The sequence below is a fragment of the Lepeophtheirus salmonis genome, chromosome 9 (assembly GCF_016086655.4).
Source record: "Lepeophtheirus salmonis chromosome 9, UVic_Lsal_1.4, whole genome shotgun sequence".
NCBI lineage: Eukaryota > Metazoa > Arthropoda > Copepoda > Siphonostomatoida > Caligidae > Lepeophtheirus > Lepeophtheirus salmonis.
The window spans coordinates 31,065,021-31,081,486 of NC_052139.2; the positions used below are offsets into that span (position 1 = coordinate 31,065,021).

Below are 16,466 nucleotides of genomic sequence, written 5' to 3' on the forward strand. Positions count from 1 at the left end.
CGACATATTTGATGATAAGCCTACCGGACATGTCTCATCTTTGACGTCCACATTACCAGAACTGAATCGTGTGAACCACTGCTTTGTTGTTACATTCGATAATGTATTGGGTCTATAAACAGTACATTTTTTGGCCCCCTGTTCCGCCTTTACATCTTGGTCGTAGTGATACTGAAGATTTACCAAATACAAAACTGGTAATTGTTTTTTTTTTAAAGTGCACTCTTACCCTTTAAACATACTTGAAGGGTTTGCTTTTTATGCAATGTATTAATCGTGAGAACTACCTAAACTAAAGACCTCTAGTGAACAACGCTCATAACTTTTTTTGGTAAACTAATATAATATATATATATATATAGGTATAGAGCCTTTTTCTATGGCGTAAGCATTGTTGATTTCAGCCATTTTGAGGGCCTAAGAACTATTGAAAACTCTAGGGGGGTACCCCGCATTTCTCAGAGTAGTTAAGTGTGCGCTAAATATCCCAGTGTATTTTCAGTATATGTATATAAACGCTGGTATGTAAAAAGAAATATCTTTGTTTTTATTAGTGAGCACTCTGGAGACTAAAGTATTTACCAGTCATTTTTTTTCCCTCTTTAACGTTTATTATTTTAATACATCATATGAATTGATATAAGTATTGAGAGGTTACTTGTGAGTGTGCACATAGAAAACGGAGAGTGACAAGTTGAAGATTTATCTTGGGAATTATCTTCTATATTATTAAAACAAAATTTATATTTTAATAATCAATCTCTTTTTTCAAATCTTAACATAGGCTGAAAATTCACATGAATTATTATCCTACATGAGAGATCAATAACAAAAGAAGCAGTGCTACTACTGTTATACATACATGCAACTCCCCGCAATATTTATTAATGCGAATCATTAGTATTTCGTATATCAAAAATATGTATATAATATACATCAGGGTGCACTGTATATAGTGCACCCTGATGTATACACGCTCGATTTTGTTAATACCACTATATTATCATTTCTTAGATGTGTTGATGATATACATGAGGGAACACTTTACACAGGTTATCCCGTGACTGTATTTCATACGGACCGCCAGATGAACTTTCCTCTATTTTTATAGATAACTTATATAAATAATAGCGGGAGTACCCGTGTGTGCTCGGAATTATTAAGATATAAAGTGTTTATTTATCCCCCCCCCCCTCCTATTAGTTAATTTAATAAAACTTTATGACAGCTGACCTGTTTTTGTCTCATTTTCAAACATTCCGTAAATTTTCATGATTAGTGTTTATATTTTTTTATTCAGTCCAGTCTTACGACCGGTCCTATCAGTCCTTTGGAGCGGTCTTTAAGACAGCCGGTCCTTTGGACTATCAGTACTACGACATATGAAAAAAAGGAGACATAAAGTTGAGTGATGTCATCAAGAACCAAACTTTATAAGTTTTAGGAGTGATATACCGGATTGAACTGAACGAGACAACAGTCTAAGGATTGACATAGCACCAGTTATGATTGATTACCACATTCACTGTCGGTTTCTTTACTTTTTCCAACCTTGCAGGTCATATTTTTACCGCCTCAAAGTAATAATTCACTCTCTTTTCTTTATCAATGAAAAAAAAAGTGTTTCCATTCGGCTGAAACTTGATTGATTATGATGCCTCTTCCAAAATGAGCATCACTAGAAAATACTTAATAAAGCATTAACAGATCATCTTTAGAAATGACACTATACTAATTCGTAGAATACAGTTATTGCTAATTTTTTTTTTTTTTTTTGCAATGAACGAATGCGTGTGTTAATTGTTCAAGCAGTAAGAAACAGTAAATGAATCCATGTGTGTAAAAACAATAATAAGAATAAGAAAAAACAACAAGACAGAGTACAAACATGTTCTTAAAAAAACTGTTGAAAAAGAGACGTTCAACAGAGCAAAGCAAAAACAACAAACGTGCTCCATATTTGCTCTATTATCATTTTGAGTATGAGGCAATATATATTTAGTATTGTCCTTCGTCTGAATATATTAGAGGGGTCTGAGACCGGTATGATTTTTAGTGAACGGAACTTCTACACTCCTTTAAAGAAGTTGAATCCGGGTCGGAAAAAATGACAAATTCGGTCGCCTCTACAATTCGCCCTAGACTATTTCTATAAATGAATTGCCTATGACGTCAGTGTTTTATTCAAAATTAAACCAATCGTTTGGACTATTATAGGCTATTGCAATTAATGTATGGTTGTCACAAACCTTACGGCACACTTGAACCTACAATAAAAATAGTTTAATTGTAATCATAAAGAGTTGTCCAGTTCAAATACATCTTTACGAGCGAAAAATGAATCCCGCTCATTTTTCATTGAGTTGGAGCGCGCTCAGGATTGTTTGAGTGACAAACGCTCTCTGCTTGAGACCGAAGACATATTTTTTTTATTTTGGACCGTGTGTCAACACTAATGTATATATAGATTTTTTCTCTTTTGCAAAATCTACTAAGCAACTTCTTATTTGTATATAAAAATAATAAATACATTGTTATATACAAATACAAAACCATAAATAAGACTCTACCAACAACTAAAACCCATAAAAATATGTTCATTTATGCATGAACCAGAAGAAAAGTCTCCTTTGCACAAATACCTACATATTTGTTTACCTATGAGTGTGAATGAACAGAGACTGGAGAGATGAGCAGAGAAGACAGGTGCAATCTGGGGCGTTCACATGATTATATTTTAGGGGGGCTTGGTTTTTGGAATTTTATTTTGAAAAAAAAAATACTTTTTTTTTTTTGAGAAGTTAATTTTTCTGAAATAAAATTGATAAATTTAATTTTTCTGAAATAAAATTGATAAATTTAATTTTTCTCAAATAAAATTGATAAATTTAATTTTTCTCAAATAAAATTGATAAATTTAATTTTTCTGAAATGAATTTCAATTCATCCACAGCTGTTCACTAAAAACTAAATGTTTCGGAAAAAAGTTTCAAAAATCCATATCTATTCACAGATAAGTAATTTTTTTTGGAAAAATTCAATTCAATTTTAAATATTGAATTTTTTGAAAAAAATATTCAAATATTAATTTTTCCGGAGAAAACTTTTAAAAATCAACACCTATTCACAATATTAAATTTTTCTGCAAAAAATTTAAAAGATACACTGCTGTTGACATTTCTAAAATTAAATTTCAAAAAGAAATTTTGTTGGGGAAAAAATTAAAAAATCCAAAGGTTTTAACAAAAAATAAATTTTTTTGGGGAAAAATTTCAAAAATTCAAATGTTTTAACGAAAAATCCGGAACAAAAATGAAATTTCCGGAGAAAAATTTCAAAAATCGATAGCTATTTACAGACAATTAAATTTTTTGTAAAAAAAAAAAAAAATATTAAATTATTTCGAGAAAAACTTGAAAAATCTGCATATATCACAAATAATGATTTTTTTAAACAAAAATCTATAAAATCAAATTTCTATAATGAATGTTTTTGGAAAAACATTTCAAAAATTCATAGCTTTTAACAAAAAATTAAATTTTTCTATGTATAAATTTCAAAAATTCATAGCTTTTGACAAAAAATTAATTTTTTCTATGTAAAAATTTCAAAAATCAATAGCTATTCACAGACAATTAAAGTTTTTAGAAAAAAATTAAATTAAATTTTAAAGATTCTATTTTTTTTTAAATCGTTAATTTTGGTGAGGTTTACAGACCCCCCTAGTCTCTTCCCTTTCTAAGTCGCTAAAGAAAGGCAACAACAATTTACCTGTGACTCATAATATTTTTGATTCATAATTAATCGATAGCATGCGTCAAAATATATTGGAACACATTATTTAGTGATGGAACAATTAATCCGAATCAGAAAACAATGTTAAATTTACGATTCGATTCTTATCAATTATTTTTTATTACTTTTTTAATTATAAAAAAAACATTCTTAAATATATATGTCAAGATATAAACAAGGATTATGTGAATTTGGTATTTGAGGCTTATAATTTTATAAATATTAAAATAAAATAATTGATTATAAAAAATGGTCGAAAACTGGAAAGAAACAAATTGAACACAAACTAAACGTGAACAAATTTGTTCTAAACACATGTGGTCGGTGCGAATATTGTTATTTTAGGGGAAATACGTTATACAAAGGGATGTAGGAGAGCTCACCTTTACAAAAATTTGCCTTTGGAAAGATTCCCGTTGGACATCTCGTCTTGGAAAAAGATCGTCAGGTAGAGGAATTTATCAATTGCAATTCATGTAAATTTATTGCAAAATAGTATTTTTAACTATTATTTTAAATAAAAAAAGAGTAGGAACGCGGATTTGTTTTTGAAATCGTTCCATCACTATTTCAATTATTTATTCTGTTAATTTTTTGCAATTTAGACAAAAAAACAAAACTTCATTCTGACAATTATATTATTATAGGATATATTTTAAATACACATGTACTCAAGAAGAGGCGTATATGAAACATATAGAATCTTTTCACATGACGTCCACTTTGTTGATTGGTATAGACCAGGGCTTTCACGTGACCCCAAAGAAAATAGTCTAGAAGTGTTAAATCGCACGAGCAAGGCAGCCAATTGACTGGTCCATTTCTGGAGATAAGACGCTCACCAAACTTACTCTTCAATAAATCGATTGTAACATTTGCTGTGTGTGAAGTGGCACCGTCTTGTTGAAACCACATATCGTCCAAGTCCATATCTTCCAATTCAGGCCATAAAAAATTGGTTATCATGGCGCGGTAACGATTTCCATTCACGGTAACGTGGCGATTGTCATCGTCGACGAAAAAGTACGGCCCAATGACACCGCCAGCATGCAATCCACACCAAACAGTAATTTTTTTGGGATGTAATGGCGCCTCATGAATCACGTCTGGGGGTTTTCCGGCCCAATAGTGCATATTTTGCTTGTTAACAAAGCCATTGAGCCAAAAATGTGCCTCATCGCTGAAGATGATTTTACGTTGAAAATCAGGATCATTTTCAAATTTTCCTTCAGCCCATTTTACAAATTCCCGACATTTGAAGTGGTCAAGCGGCTTCAGTTCTTGTGTCAACTTGATCTTATACGGGTGTAGGCCAAGATCTTTTCGCAAAATTATCCACAACGATGTCACAGAGATGCCCAACGATTGAGAACGGCGCATAAGAGACAAATTTGGGTCATCTTGAATTGATGCGCTTGCGGCAGCAATATTTTTTACACTTCGTGCATTTCTTTGTCTCACTGGCACAGGAACATTATGTAGCGTGTATGTGGACTCAAAAAAATTTCACCAAACGTTGAATTGTTGATTTTGCAGGTCGATTACGTTTACCATAAATTGGCGTTAACACTCTTAAAGTTTGGACCAAAGACTCACCACTTTTGTAATAAATTTTAATAATTTGCAAACGTTGCTCGAGTGTGTACTGCTCCATGGTGAAACTACAATTATTTTTGAGCACAGCTGTCAAAGAAACAATAACAAATATAACGTAAAATGTGAGCGTCCCTATTGAAAAACCCTTTAGAATCTTTTCATATGACGTCCACATTGTTGATTTCGTCCCTCTTGGGAGAGGCCTAAACAACCAAGTTTAATAAGTATAAAATTGTTTTTTGTTTTTTTCAGTAATATTAGTAAGGAAAATCGTCAACTATTAGATCATGTCAAAATGGGAACAACAAAACAAAAGAGTTCCCTTTGCAGAATTTACCTTATAAATTCAATTAGAAGAGTGAATTCATGGAGGTTGCCTCGGCTGGTTACGCAGTAATATTTAAGTATAGAGCATTGTTGATCCATTTATTGCCTTGTTTTATTATATATCAGATCATTAATATGTTATTAAATTGTTATACAATTAAATATCCATATTGTAGATAAAAATTAACTCTTACTATGGGAGAAGAATATATTTTCCTTTAATGATACTACTTTTATCGAGCCCAATCGATTAAAAAATCATAATAATTGTACAAATCTAGCTATTTTTATTGATTTTTTGTACATTTTGCCGATATATAATTCAAATATTAGTGTTAATTAATTTGCATCAAGTAGTATTCAATGCAGATGTTAAGTCTTTTTTCTGAGGAGCACTTTTGAGATTTTTTGGAGGTGAGATAAGGAGAACCATCTTGTTGTCAAACATATGCTCCATTTGGATAATTGGTGTCAATCCAGGGTTTGGCAACGTCTGGGGTGGCATGAGCCATCCGATGAGATTACACCGAAAACCATAACGGAAGTTGAAAACTTTAGTGATTCCTTTCACATCCTCAATCGACCCAGTAATCCAACCAGCGTCCGCTGTATTATATATATATTTTTTCAAGAAAAAAAAAATCAAAACTCGATAGTTTCACAAAAAATAATTTCAAACATTCCCAGCTGCTCACAAAAACTTATATAAAATCCACAACTGTTCACAAAAACTTATTTTTTAGAAAAAAAATTCAGAAATCCATAATTGTTCACAGAAATTTAATATTTAGAAAATAAAATGAAATTTCAAATATTTTTTAGGAAAGAAAGTTCAAATATTACATTTTGTAGCAAAAACCAAAAATTCCCTTACTCAGGGAGAGGCTACATCCCTTCCAACCCACCCCTGAAGACGGATCCACTGTAACAAACTTCTTATAGGATGAAAAGATAAACCCACATCGGCGTAGCGTAAACCAACAACACATTGCTTTTGGTGTTCTTGGGTCGACTTCTTTAGATCAACTTCCGCATGTCACACCTCTTTAGAAAGATTGAACTTTAAGGATTCCGATCATGCCATTGGATTAGAAACTATTTTAGGCGTAAAAAGCGGAATTGTTTTCTACAGAACTCTATATATCAACTCTAGGTCCCTAAAATGGCGTCACTTCCTACTATGATGTAATCTAAGACATTATTGAAAACGCTCTATGATCTTTCATAAATACATTTTAAAAACAATATATAATTAAGGGTGCTAATCAATCTGTATATCATGAATATACCTACATAATTAATAAATATACTACACATTCTAATGTTTAAGCCTTCTTATTTATTTTAATAAAAATTCTCACGAATTTTATTTTTAATTAAGCCAAGGTGAATTCTTCAAAAATCATAATGGTTATTATTGTAATCATATATAGAATAACATACAAGGGAATTGGTGATGGAATGAAAACAAGTTGATTTAAACATGTTCCTCTCTTTCTACATACTCAAAAATAAACCGGTTATTTATCTATAGCAGTGATTCCCAACATTTTCAACAGTAGGGGCAGGGGCATCCGCAGGATCATATATATATATTTTTAGGAACTTTTTTTTTTAAATTGGAACTTTTTTGCCTTTGTCTCTCCGTTGGCCACTAGGATTACTCCAAAAGTTAAGGATCGATTTTGATCTAAGTAGGTACGAAGATTATTATGATCAGAGTAAGAGGCCATTAAATTTTGAGAGCTCAAGGTTAAAGGTCAATGTAGCACATGTACATAATCGACAATAACTTTAGAACATTTGAGGTACAGAGCTCAAATGGGTGTCCTTATGTAGGTTTAATAACGATGCTTCATGTAGGAAAACATCCACCATGTAAGGTCAAAAACGCCATATCGACCATATATTTTGAACAAATTCTGAATCAAAGCTAAAATCATCTCTTTGTGGCTCACAATACATGTATAATAATTAATAGGCGAAGTAAACGGTTCTGAGCGGTTTTTTTTTTTTGCTTTATTTTGGTAATAAAATTAACATAGTTAGGATTCTCCGATTTTGATGGTTAATCTACAGTTTCTGGTCAGTAGAATAAGTCCTCACATTATTTTATAGACAATTCCGCCGTCCATATTACTGGAACGGAATCGTTGGAACCACCACTTTACTGTTGCATTCGATAATGTATTGGGTCCATAAATGTAACATTTTTCCCCCACCTACTCTGCTATTTCAATTTCGACATGTATCGAGTTTACTTCCATTTTGGAAGGCCGTAACACACAAATGGGTACACCAAACACAAAACTGTAAATGCACTTACACTTTAAGCATACTTTCAGCTTTTTTTGATGCAGTATATTAGTCATGAGATATAGTTCACTAAAGACATCTAGCGAGAAATGTTCAGAACGTTGTTTTACTTATTCTAATATTATATACATATTGAAGAATAAATGTAATATATATTAAATTTCATGTTCAACTTTGCACGTTTTTAACTTTAACATAGATAAGAAATGATATTTCATTGAAGAAAAATAATTTTTGGTGGAGGTTTGCGCTCTACTGTCTACGACTATAAAGTAGAATGGAATAGGATTAGAATAAGTTTGAAGGAGGAACTGAAGGGTAAAAGAAAAGATGCAGTATACAAAGGAATAATAAGTATGGATCCTTATCTGACAATTCCTTTTTCAAGTTAAGTACGCACATATGTTGACACTCGGCGGTACTAGTGTTGGTCTTCGGTATGAAAATCCTAGAACGGTCTGAGACCATTATGATTTTTAGTGGACCCAACTTGTATATTTATTCAAAGAAATTCAGTCTGGACCTGTTTCAAAGGAAAACATCGCTCTTAATAGCACTGTAAATCGGCTGGTCACCGATTAATTATCGGCGGAAATGAACACGTGATCGGTCATACCCTTTTTATCTTGATCATCATGACCCTTCAAATATATATATATTTAATAAATATTTTAAGGATCACTAAGATGGGTGGATATGAAATAATTATTTGCAGCGCCTCACTAGATCGATCTCATTTAAAATTCGGTCTAGATGGATTCTATAGATGAATTGTTGATGTGACGTCATATAATTGCTTCTGGAATGTTCCAAATTGATCTAGAAAACATCAGAACGAAACGGGGGGTAAAATCGGTTTTAGACAGAGACTCATGATTAGTACTGATATATCTTTCGGTCTAAAAATCCTAGAATTTATTCGATCCTTTAAAAAAGTTCATTCTGGACTGATCTCAAAGAAAAATTCGATTTAAACCAATTATATAGATAAATTATTGATGAAGTGAGTTGCGTTTCAAAATTGTGAACATAAACCATCAATAAAGTCTCATGAGTCTCATTGAGGCCTAAAAATAGATCTATTTATTGAGGCTAAAAAACCCCACAATTCAATTACGGCCTACAGCAGTGATGCCGTTGTCCCATTCCCTCACGTAAGGGAATTTTTTACAGAAAAGTAGCAATTAAAAAAATCAGTCTTACCGAATTAACTTTTAATATATATAATTTTTTGAAAACTTATTCATTTTTTAGTTATTTGTTCTTAATGAAAAAATCGTTATTTCTTCAAATTACTCAATTACTATTTCAACAAAGTTTTTTTGTCTCAAATTTGGTCGAAAAAATCCTGCAGAAATCCTTCCAAATACATACATTCCAATGCTCTAGCATTCTACGGTCTAAGATCACGGTCTGGATCGAAATATCCCGTCTATAAAAACTCACTTAAGACCGAACCGAACAACAAACTCGGTCTCAACACTACTAGGAGGACCTACTTATCATCACCACCCCGGATTCACATTATTGTTATTTATATGAATGTATTTTTAATTAGGTATAAATGCTGTGTGTCTGTATAGACTCTGTGAGAATTTTTCCCTCAGCGATTGATGACATCTCAAATTCTTGAGAATAAAAAAAACAACATGACATCCATCCGATTTGAACTTTACAATTTTAAAAACAGTGAATTAACCCTATTAAAAAAACTACTTTGCTACTTACAATAATGACTTTAAACAAGTGGGTGATGAGCAAAAAAACCAAATAGCACAAAAAACACAGGTATATTTATATATAATTCACCTTTCCTCCTTTAAAATAATATGTAATAAATGTACAGCCATTAACATTTCTTTATACTTAATTAATGGTTCAAGAAGCTGAAATAATGACAAAATAATGCAATAACTCAATTAAAAGCATTTAATGTACAAGGTATATAAACGAATATAAATCTAGTGATGAAAATCGTGTGTATAAGGGGTTATGTAAAAAAAGGACCAAAAAAACCGGAAATCAACAAATGGACTCCCTGACAATTGGAATAATGGTTTGGTGGAGAGCTGTGCCGGAGGGAAGAAGGAAATGAACAAGCACATTGGCAAGAATTATATCGATGTTGAATCTCAATAAAACTCCTAGTCCAACCAAGATTGACAAGTTTGACTCCCTAACAAATCCTCAAGCTTACTCTCCGTCTTTTGTGAGGCCACATGAATATTCAATCAGGCTTTGAACAAATGTAATTGAAGCTATTTAGGTAAGGAAGTTAACTACTCAGGAATTAAATAATAATGGCAAATTATAAGGGGAAAAAAATGATGCACTCTTCAGATCAGGGTTGCAGAGTCAAAAAATTATTATAATTTATGTAAATTAAACATATTTATAATCTAATGCTCACATCAAGTACTCGGAAAGTGTTTATGTTTTTTTCTAAATGGTTATAAATTATAGGTATTAAGTAGTATTAATTTATGAAACATTTATAAGTTTACTTCACAAATTTTCAACGTACTCTATGGTCTATATAATCACAATTCCCGAATATCTCAAGTCGAATTTATTATGCTGGGTAGAGAATAGCCATTAGCCTTGCTAGTTCATTAATTATTCTTGTCAATAGGCAATGCCATCAGAGTAAAGTGTGCCATTGTAGTGAACGGCTGATTGTATTGTTGTTCTTTGGTTATGAGTGCATAAATTATGTGCAGCAACTTTTGCATATATTATCATTAGATCGATTTTGATCCATTTCATTTCTTGTTCATCTAGTTAAATATCTTATATTCAAAATATTCTATTTATACCTACCAACGTTATTTGCTACAATTAATCTATCTATGGGCAATAAAGTATATTATTAAAAAATTGTAAGTGTTGGACTCGGAGTTGAGGATTTTACGGTACTGACTCCGAAGCTCTGCTTCAGATTACCAATTTAAGTAAAAACAGGCCGGCTAAAAAAATCAGAGGATTAACATAACTAAATACAACCGTATATAGTCAGTATGATGACGAGGACAGGAGGAACTTGTATCCGAAATACGTGTTTATGCATATATGTATGTATACAGCAATATTGCAATGAAAATTACGTCTTGTATAAGAAGGAATTAGATATGTAATATCAGACTATTAGGATCAAAAACAACTAGGAAATGAATAGCTGAGATGCCACCACTCCTTGGAATGTATACAAAGATCTTCGGATATTGACGCTACGTTTGGGATTATTTGTATCAAATTATTGACATCTTGGGATTTTATACATACGAGGGTGGTCTGCAAAGTTTCAAACCTAAAAAATACACTAGACATTTTTTCTGATTTTTTTTTCAACATAGTATCCTTAATACTCTACACACTTCTCCCCTCGATGCTCCCCCCATCTCTGATACACGTCGAAATAGTATTCGGCGTGTGTCCCTTCATAATAATTGTTTGTGATACATTTTTTATCTTTTACCTCAATTACTTAGAGCTGGATAGATATGGACCCCTTTAATTTTAACACAAAAAGCTTTTTTTTTTAAATGTCTGTTATTGTTTGAATCTATTACTAGGATAGAACTTTCAAAAACAAATATTTAATGACCGAGAACGGATCCAACACTAATTACGAGTGATGTAAATCGTTTGAATTTTTTAGCAAGCAGGTTTTTTGGAATTGGTAGTCTGAAGAATGAATTTTCGTTTCCTTAGGAATTGTGAATATTATTTAATTCCTGAGTAGTGAACATCCTTTCCTAAATAGATTATATTATATTCCAAACCTGATTGAAAAATCCTGTGTGCTCATAAAAAACGGAGATTAACCTTTATTTGTTTCGAAGTTATAATTGTAAATCCTAATTGGAATCAGAGTATAATTAAGGATAGACATCGGAGACATTTTTAGCAATGCCCTTGTTTATTTCCTTCTCCACCTCCTCCCTTCTGACGGCTGATTGTAACTGATCTCCTCCAAAATATTCAATAAATGATACACACTATTTTCATCATTAGTAGTAATTACTGCAATATCATTGCTAGATACGGGGTGGGGTTTGTGTCTCATACATAGATTCTCCCAGCTAATATAATCAAACGTCATGACATCTAAGTCACTCTTCTTCGTAACATTTTTCAAATTGTAATTTGTCTCTTTATTTTATTTTGTACATTTGGAAAATGCTTAGGATTTACAGGCCTATGTATCTATATCCCCCCATAAAATTATAATATATGGTAAACAAAACCAGAACTCTCTTTCTAAGCGATAATTAATTATTATCATAATCATCATAATCGTGATTGTTACCACTATCGACATAAAAAGTTCATTTAGAAGGTTAATTGTACGTCTTGAAAGAGATTTTCTTACTATCGTATATATAATGTTTTCTTCTCCCCCTGCTTAGAAGGAAACCTGTGTGGTTTACTACTATTTAGTAGTAGAATATACTTAGATACTTCCATACATATACAACTATTTGAATGTATCTTTTTATCCTTCTCACTCTCTTCAGGACTCTTTTTATTCAAACCTTGAACTTCTTTTCTTGACTATATCATACATACTATTATCATATTATTCTACTATATTTATTAAAGAGAATAATGATTTACTCCTATGTAGACTTGTAAATGTCAAAGTTTTTGATGGTGGTGCTCTTTATTCTATTTATAAGGTAAAATAAATTACAGTATTAAATACATTCATTGACTTTTTGGGAGACATCCTTAGTTCATAGTGAATTTCATTACATACCTTTCAATATGCTAGTCTATAGTCCTTGGCGCCTATCAATCTGCTGAAACTTGCTCGTCATCCATATAAAGTGAATCTATATTAAACTTGTTATATTCGGTATGTAAAAATAAAAAAATAAATGACAGGGTGGCAACATCGACAAAAGAAGAGCAACTTAATTGTCATGGTGTTTCCTCAAATTAACTGTGAGCAGCTCTGACGTGACATAAATCCAGCCGTGATATAGGCAGTAATGAATACGTTTTCCATCCTTAATCCTACTAAAAGTTCAACAAGGACACTCTTCCAGTTCATACATCCCTAAAATATATTCTGTTACTAATTAGCAATCAAAGACCTCGGAAATGAACGTGGTAAGCCTGCCAATTGGAAGAATATTTATAAGGTGAGTTAGCTTAGTTGTCACGGCGTTTCATTAAAATTAGCTATGAGATGATGGAAATACACATCAACCCACCCTACTCTGTATATAGCAAGGATATAGGCAAGAATGACTAGAATTCTACTTGGAGTCCATCACTAATAACTCCACAACAAATCATTACTAAACTTACTATCTGTCATTCACGAACAAAAACACTTGTAGTTACACTTTATTATTAAATGTTTTTCTCCTCAAGAAGGAAAGAGTTATGATAGCAGCTTTAGAAAATAAAAAAATCACTGTTCACATTGCCAAAACAATCAAAATAGAACTCTGCAAATACTTGGGATTTACAACCCTCTCACAGAGAAAGAAAAATAGAGCTAACCCATGGTTAATAAAAATATAATGCTACACCGTAACACTTTTCCGACTGATGTTTGACTCCCACCACGCTTTTTAATAGTGACGTCAAATAGTATAACAGTTACCAAGAGTAGCTATGTATCGCCTTCCTTCACAGTTACTGTTGAAGTATCGTTTTTTACTTTAAGACGCCAAAAACTGCCAGGCTTGCCTAGCAGTCGGTGTAATACACCAGATTGAAAATTCTAGCCAACCTGATTACATGACCTTGTATTTCTATTAGTCTTAGAGGTGACCAAGTTTTAAAGAAATACAAAGTTACACAATCCTGTAATCGGGCTTGCCATAATTTTTAATTTGATGTACCGTACCGACAGCTGGGTAAGAACGACAGACTTTGACGTCATGGAGTATAACAACGGTATATTAACAGCATATAATACTAGAAATTATATGATAAACAGAATAATAGTATATGATATTCTTTGACATCATAATTAAAAAGTGTGGTGGAAGTTAAACATCAGTTGGAAAAGCATTATTGTACAAATTTGTATTTATATTAACCTTGGAGGTGACAAAGATGTTTACTTGCCCACTTGGCTTAGTTAGGCAAATTAGAAAATAAATGATCTGATTGTGAGAAGTTTTATACAGTGGATGTTTTTGGTCTACTATAGGATATTATTTTAAAATCCAAAAGATAAAAATGACCCTTTTAAATTTATGGCTGTTTCGATTGTATGCTTTTCGCTAAATATACCAAACTTAACCGCTGAAAGCAATGTAACAGTCTTTCGCATAACTCGTCACCTCAATATTTTTCTTCTTCTATGGGCTATGTATAGACTGTGTATAAGTTACGATTTTATACATGTTGCAACCAAAAAATGAGATGAATAATGAGTACTTGGGATGAGGGTCTGGAATAGTTGAATATTCCAAGGATGATCGATATATTAATGGTGGGATTTATGGATCCTTTAGTACAAAGAATTCTGTATTAAATACCCAGAGTAGTATTACTTATAAATACATCATAACCATGTAAGTGGAATATATCAAAAGGAAATGTTAGGTTCAATTAATAATTGGTAATTAAAATGATCAATGTTGTAATGAAATAATGCATTTTAAGAGGAAGAAATTGCCACTTATACAGATATACAAACTTGTTCACAATATAACCATAAATTAATTATAATGATATGCTGTGTATTATCAGGTCTAAATTGGATAAGGAAATTGTACAAGTTTGCAAGCTAAAAAAAAAGTATGAGATGAAGCATTTCGCAGTAGATAACACTTGTGACAAAGATTGGATTTTGAATAGAGGGCTGAATATATATATATTGACTTATTAAACGTTCAAATGCCCACAGATATACGACTCGTAAATACGCAACCTTAGAAAATCATACTGATAGCATCAATATATAATAGTTGTTATAAAATGACTGATGTCATAATTAGGTAAGGGATGATCAAATTGTACACAACATATACGTCTAATGAATACGTAAATAAATGGATTCCTGGAAGTTTTTCCTACATTATGGTGGTTAATCAATATTACTACATATGTACTATTAGACATCTAATCATAATTAATGAATAGAAATCCATTTTACAAGTAAAAAGTAACTAAAGACGCCAATTTAATTAATTACTTTAAAAAGATGTCAAATAGTTTTTTATAACTATTTGAATAGAGGGTATAAATAATGACTCAATATATTAATATTATTAGAAGACAGGAGCAAGGGCTGCTAACATAGAAAAACAAATGATTCGTGACTAATTCACTGCAGGGGTATGTATGTCAATAGCATCCGTATTCCTCCAACCTTTTAATAATTCTGCTCTCTGACAGTCCACTTCTCTCTCTCCCTCTCTCTTTGTAATTCCCTTGATTTGTCTCTGTGTCTCTCTGTGTCTTTCCTTTTCGAATCCTTCATTTGAGGGAGATTTATTAGAGCAACAACGGAGACATCCTAGGGATTTTAGTTTTAAGAATATTATTATATAAAGTCACTTATTCTAATAAAAGGAAGGGGCGGGAAGAAACAAGAAGAAATTCCTCTCTTACCTTCTTCAAATAGAGATTCCAAAGGTATCTAAAAGTAAAAAAATATATATCCTAATAAAGCACTGAAACAAACACACACACACAAACGACTTTCCGGCTATAAAAAGAAGGAGATAAAGAATTGCACAACTCTTGAAGCACAAGCAAAGCGAACACTAATAATATTTATGTAGTCGTAGTAGTGAAAATCCTTTTAGTAACTTGTCAAATCTTTTATTATCACACCAAAAAATAGCTAGGACATAAATTTATCATAGCCAATGCAGAAGTAGATGATTATATGAATTATTATATAGAAGAAAAAGAGAGAGAGAAAGAGAAGCTGAAGGAGCACCAGACACGCATATATCAGCAGCTTTCCTCCTCCTTCCTCACACACGGAAAGTTACAAAACAACTGACTGTTATTTGAAAAAAAACGCGCGCTTTTACCGGCCCATGCACGCCGGGTTCCGGTAATAGGAGTACGTAATAATCCAATCTTTCTTTTTTCTTCTTATTATATGTATGTAGTGTAGAGTGTGTAATATAAAAGAAGATCAAGGTCTGCTTTCATTCAATAGAATCATAACTGGTTCTTTTATCTTCTTTTTCTAGCTAACGTTCAAAATGGCTACCTCCTCGTAGGACCAAAAAGGAAGAAGAAGAAGGAGCAAAGGAATAAATTGAATAATAATTGTATGTAACATTTTAAAAGAATAAGGCGGAAAAGAAGCCTCACAACATCCCCTTGAGGATATTAAGAATTCAAGTGTCAGTAGATACGACAAGGGAGAGGTAGAGACAAAGTCATGTACGTTACATTTTGTTTGTCGTTTTATTTTAATCAATATCATTCAAACCTGATGAGAA

At 31.9% G+C, this 16,466-nt stretch overlaps 1 protein-coding gene across 4 annotated transcripts in view; it reads right to left on the bottom strand.

Annotated features, from left to right (window-relative positions):
- LOC121124234 (rap guanine nucleotide exchange factor 2) overlaps positions 1 to 16,017 on the bottom strand; it is a 113,135-nt gene extending 97,118 nt beyond the window's left edge. For 2 of the 4 annotated variants that reach the window (XM_071891060.1, XM_040719385.2), the window contains exon 1: positions 15,616 to 16,017. The gene's annotated coding sequence lies outside the window, so the exon portion shown is untranslated. The remainder of the gene's footprint in view (positions 1 to 15,615) is intronic. The other 2 variants (XM_071891061.1, XM_040719388.2) reach the window with 1 other exon arrangement.
- Between the last annotated feature and the right edge of the window lie 449 nt (positions 16,018 to 16,466).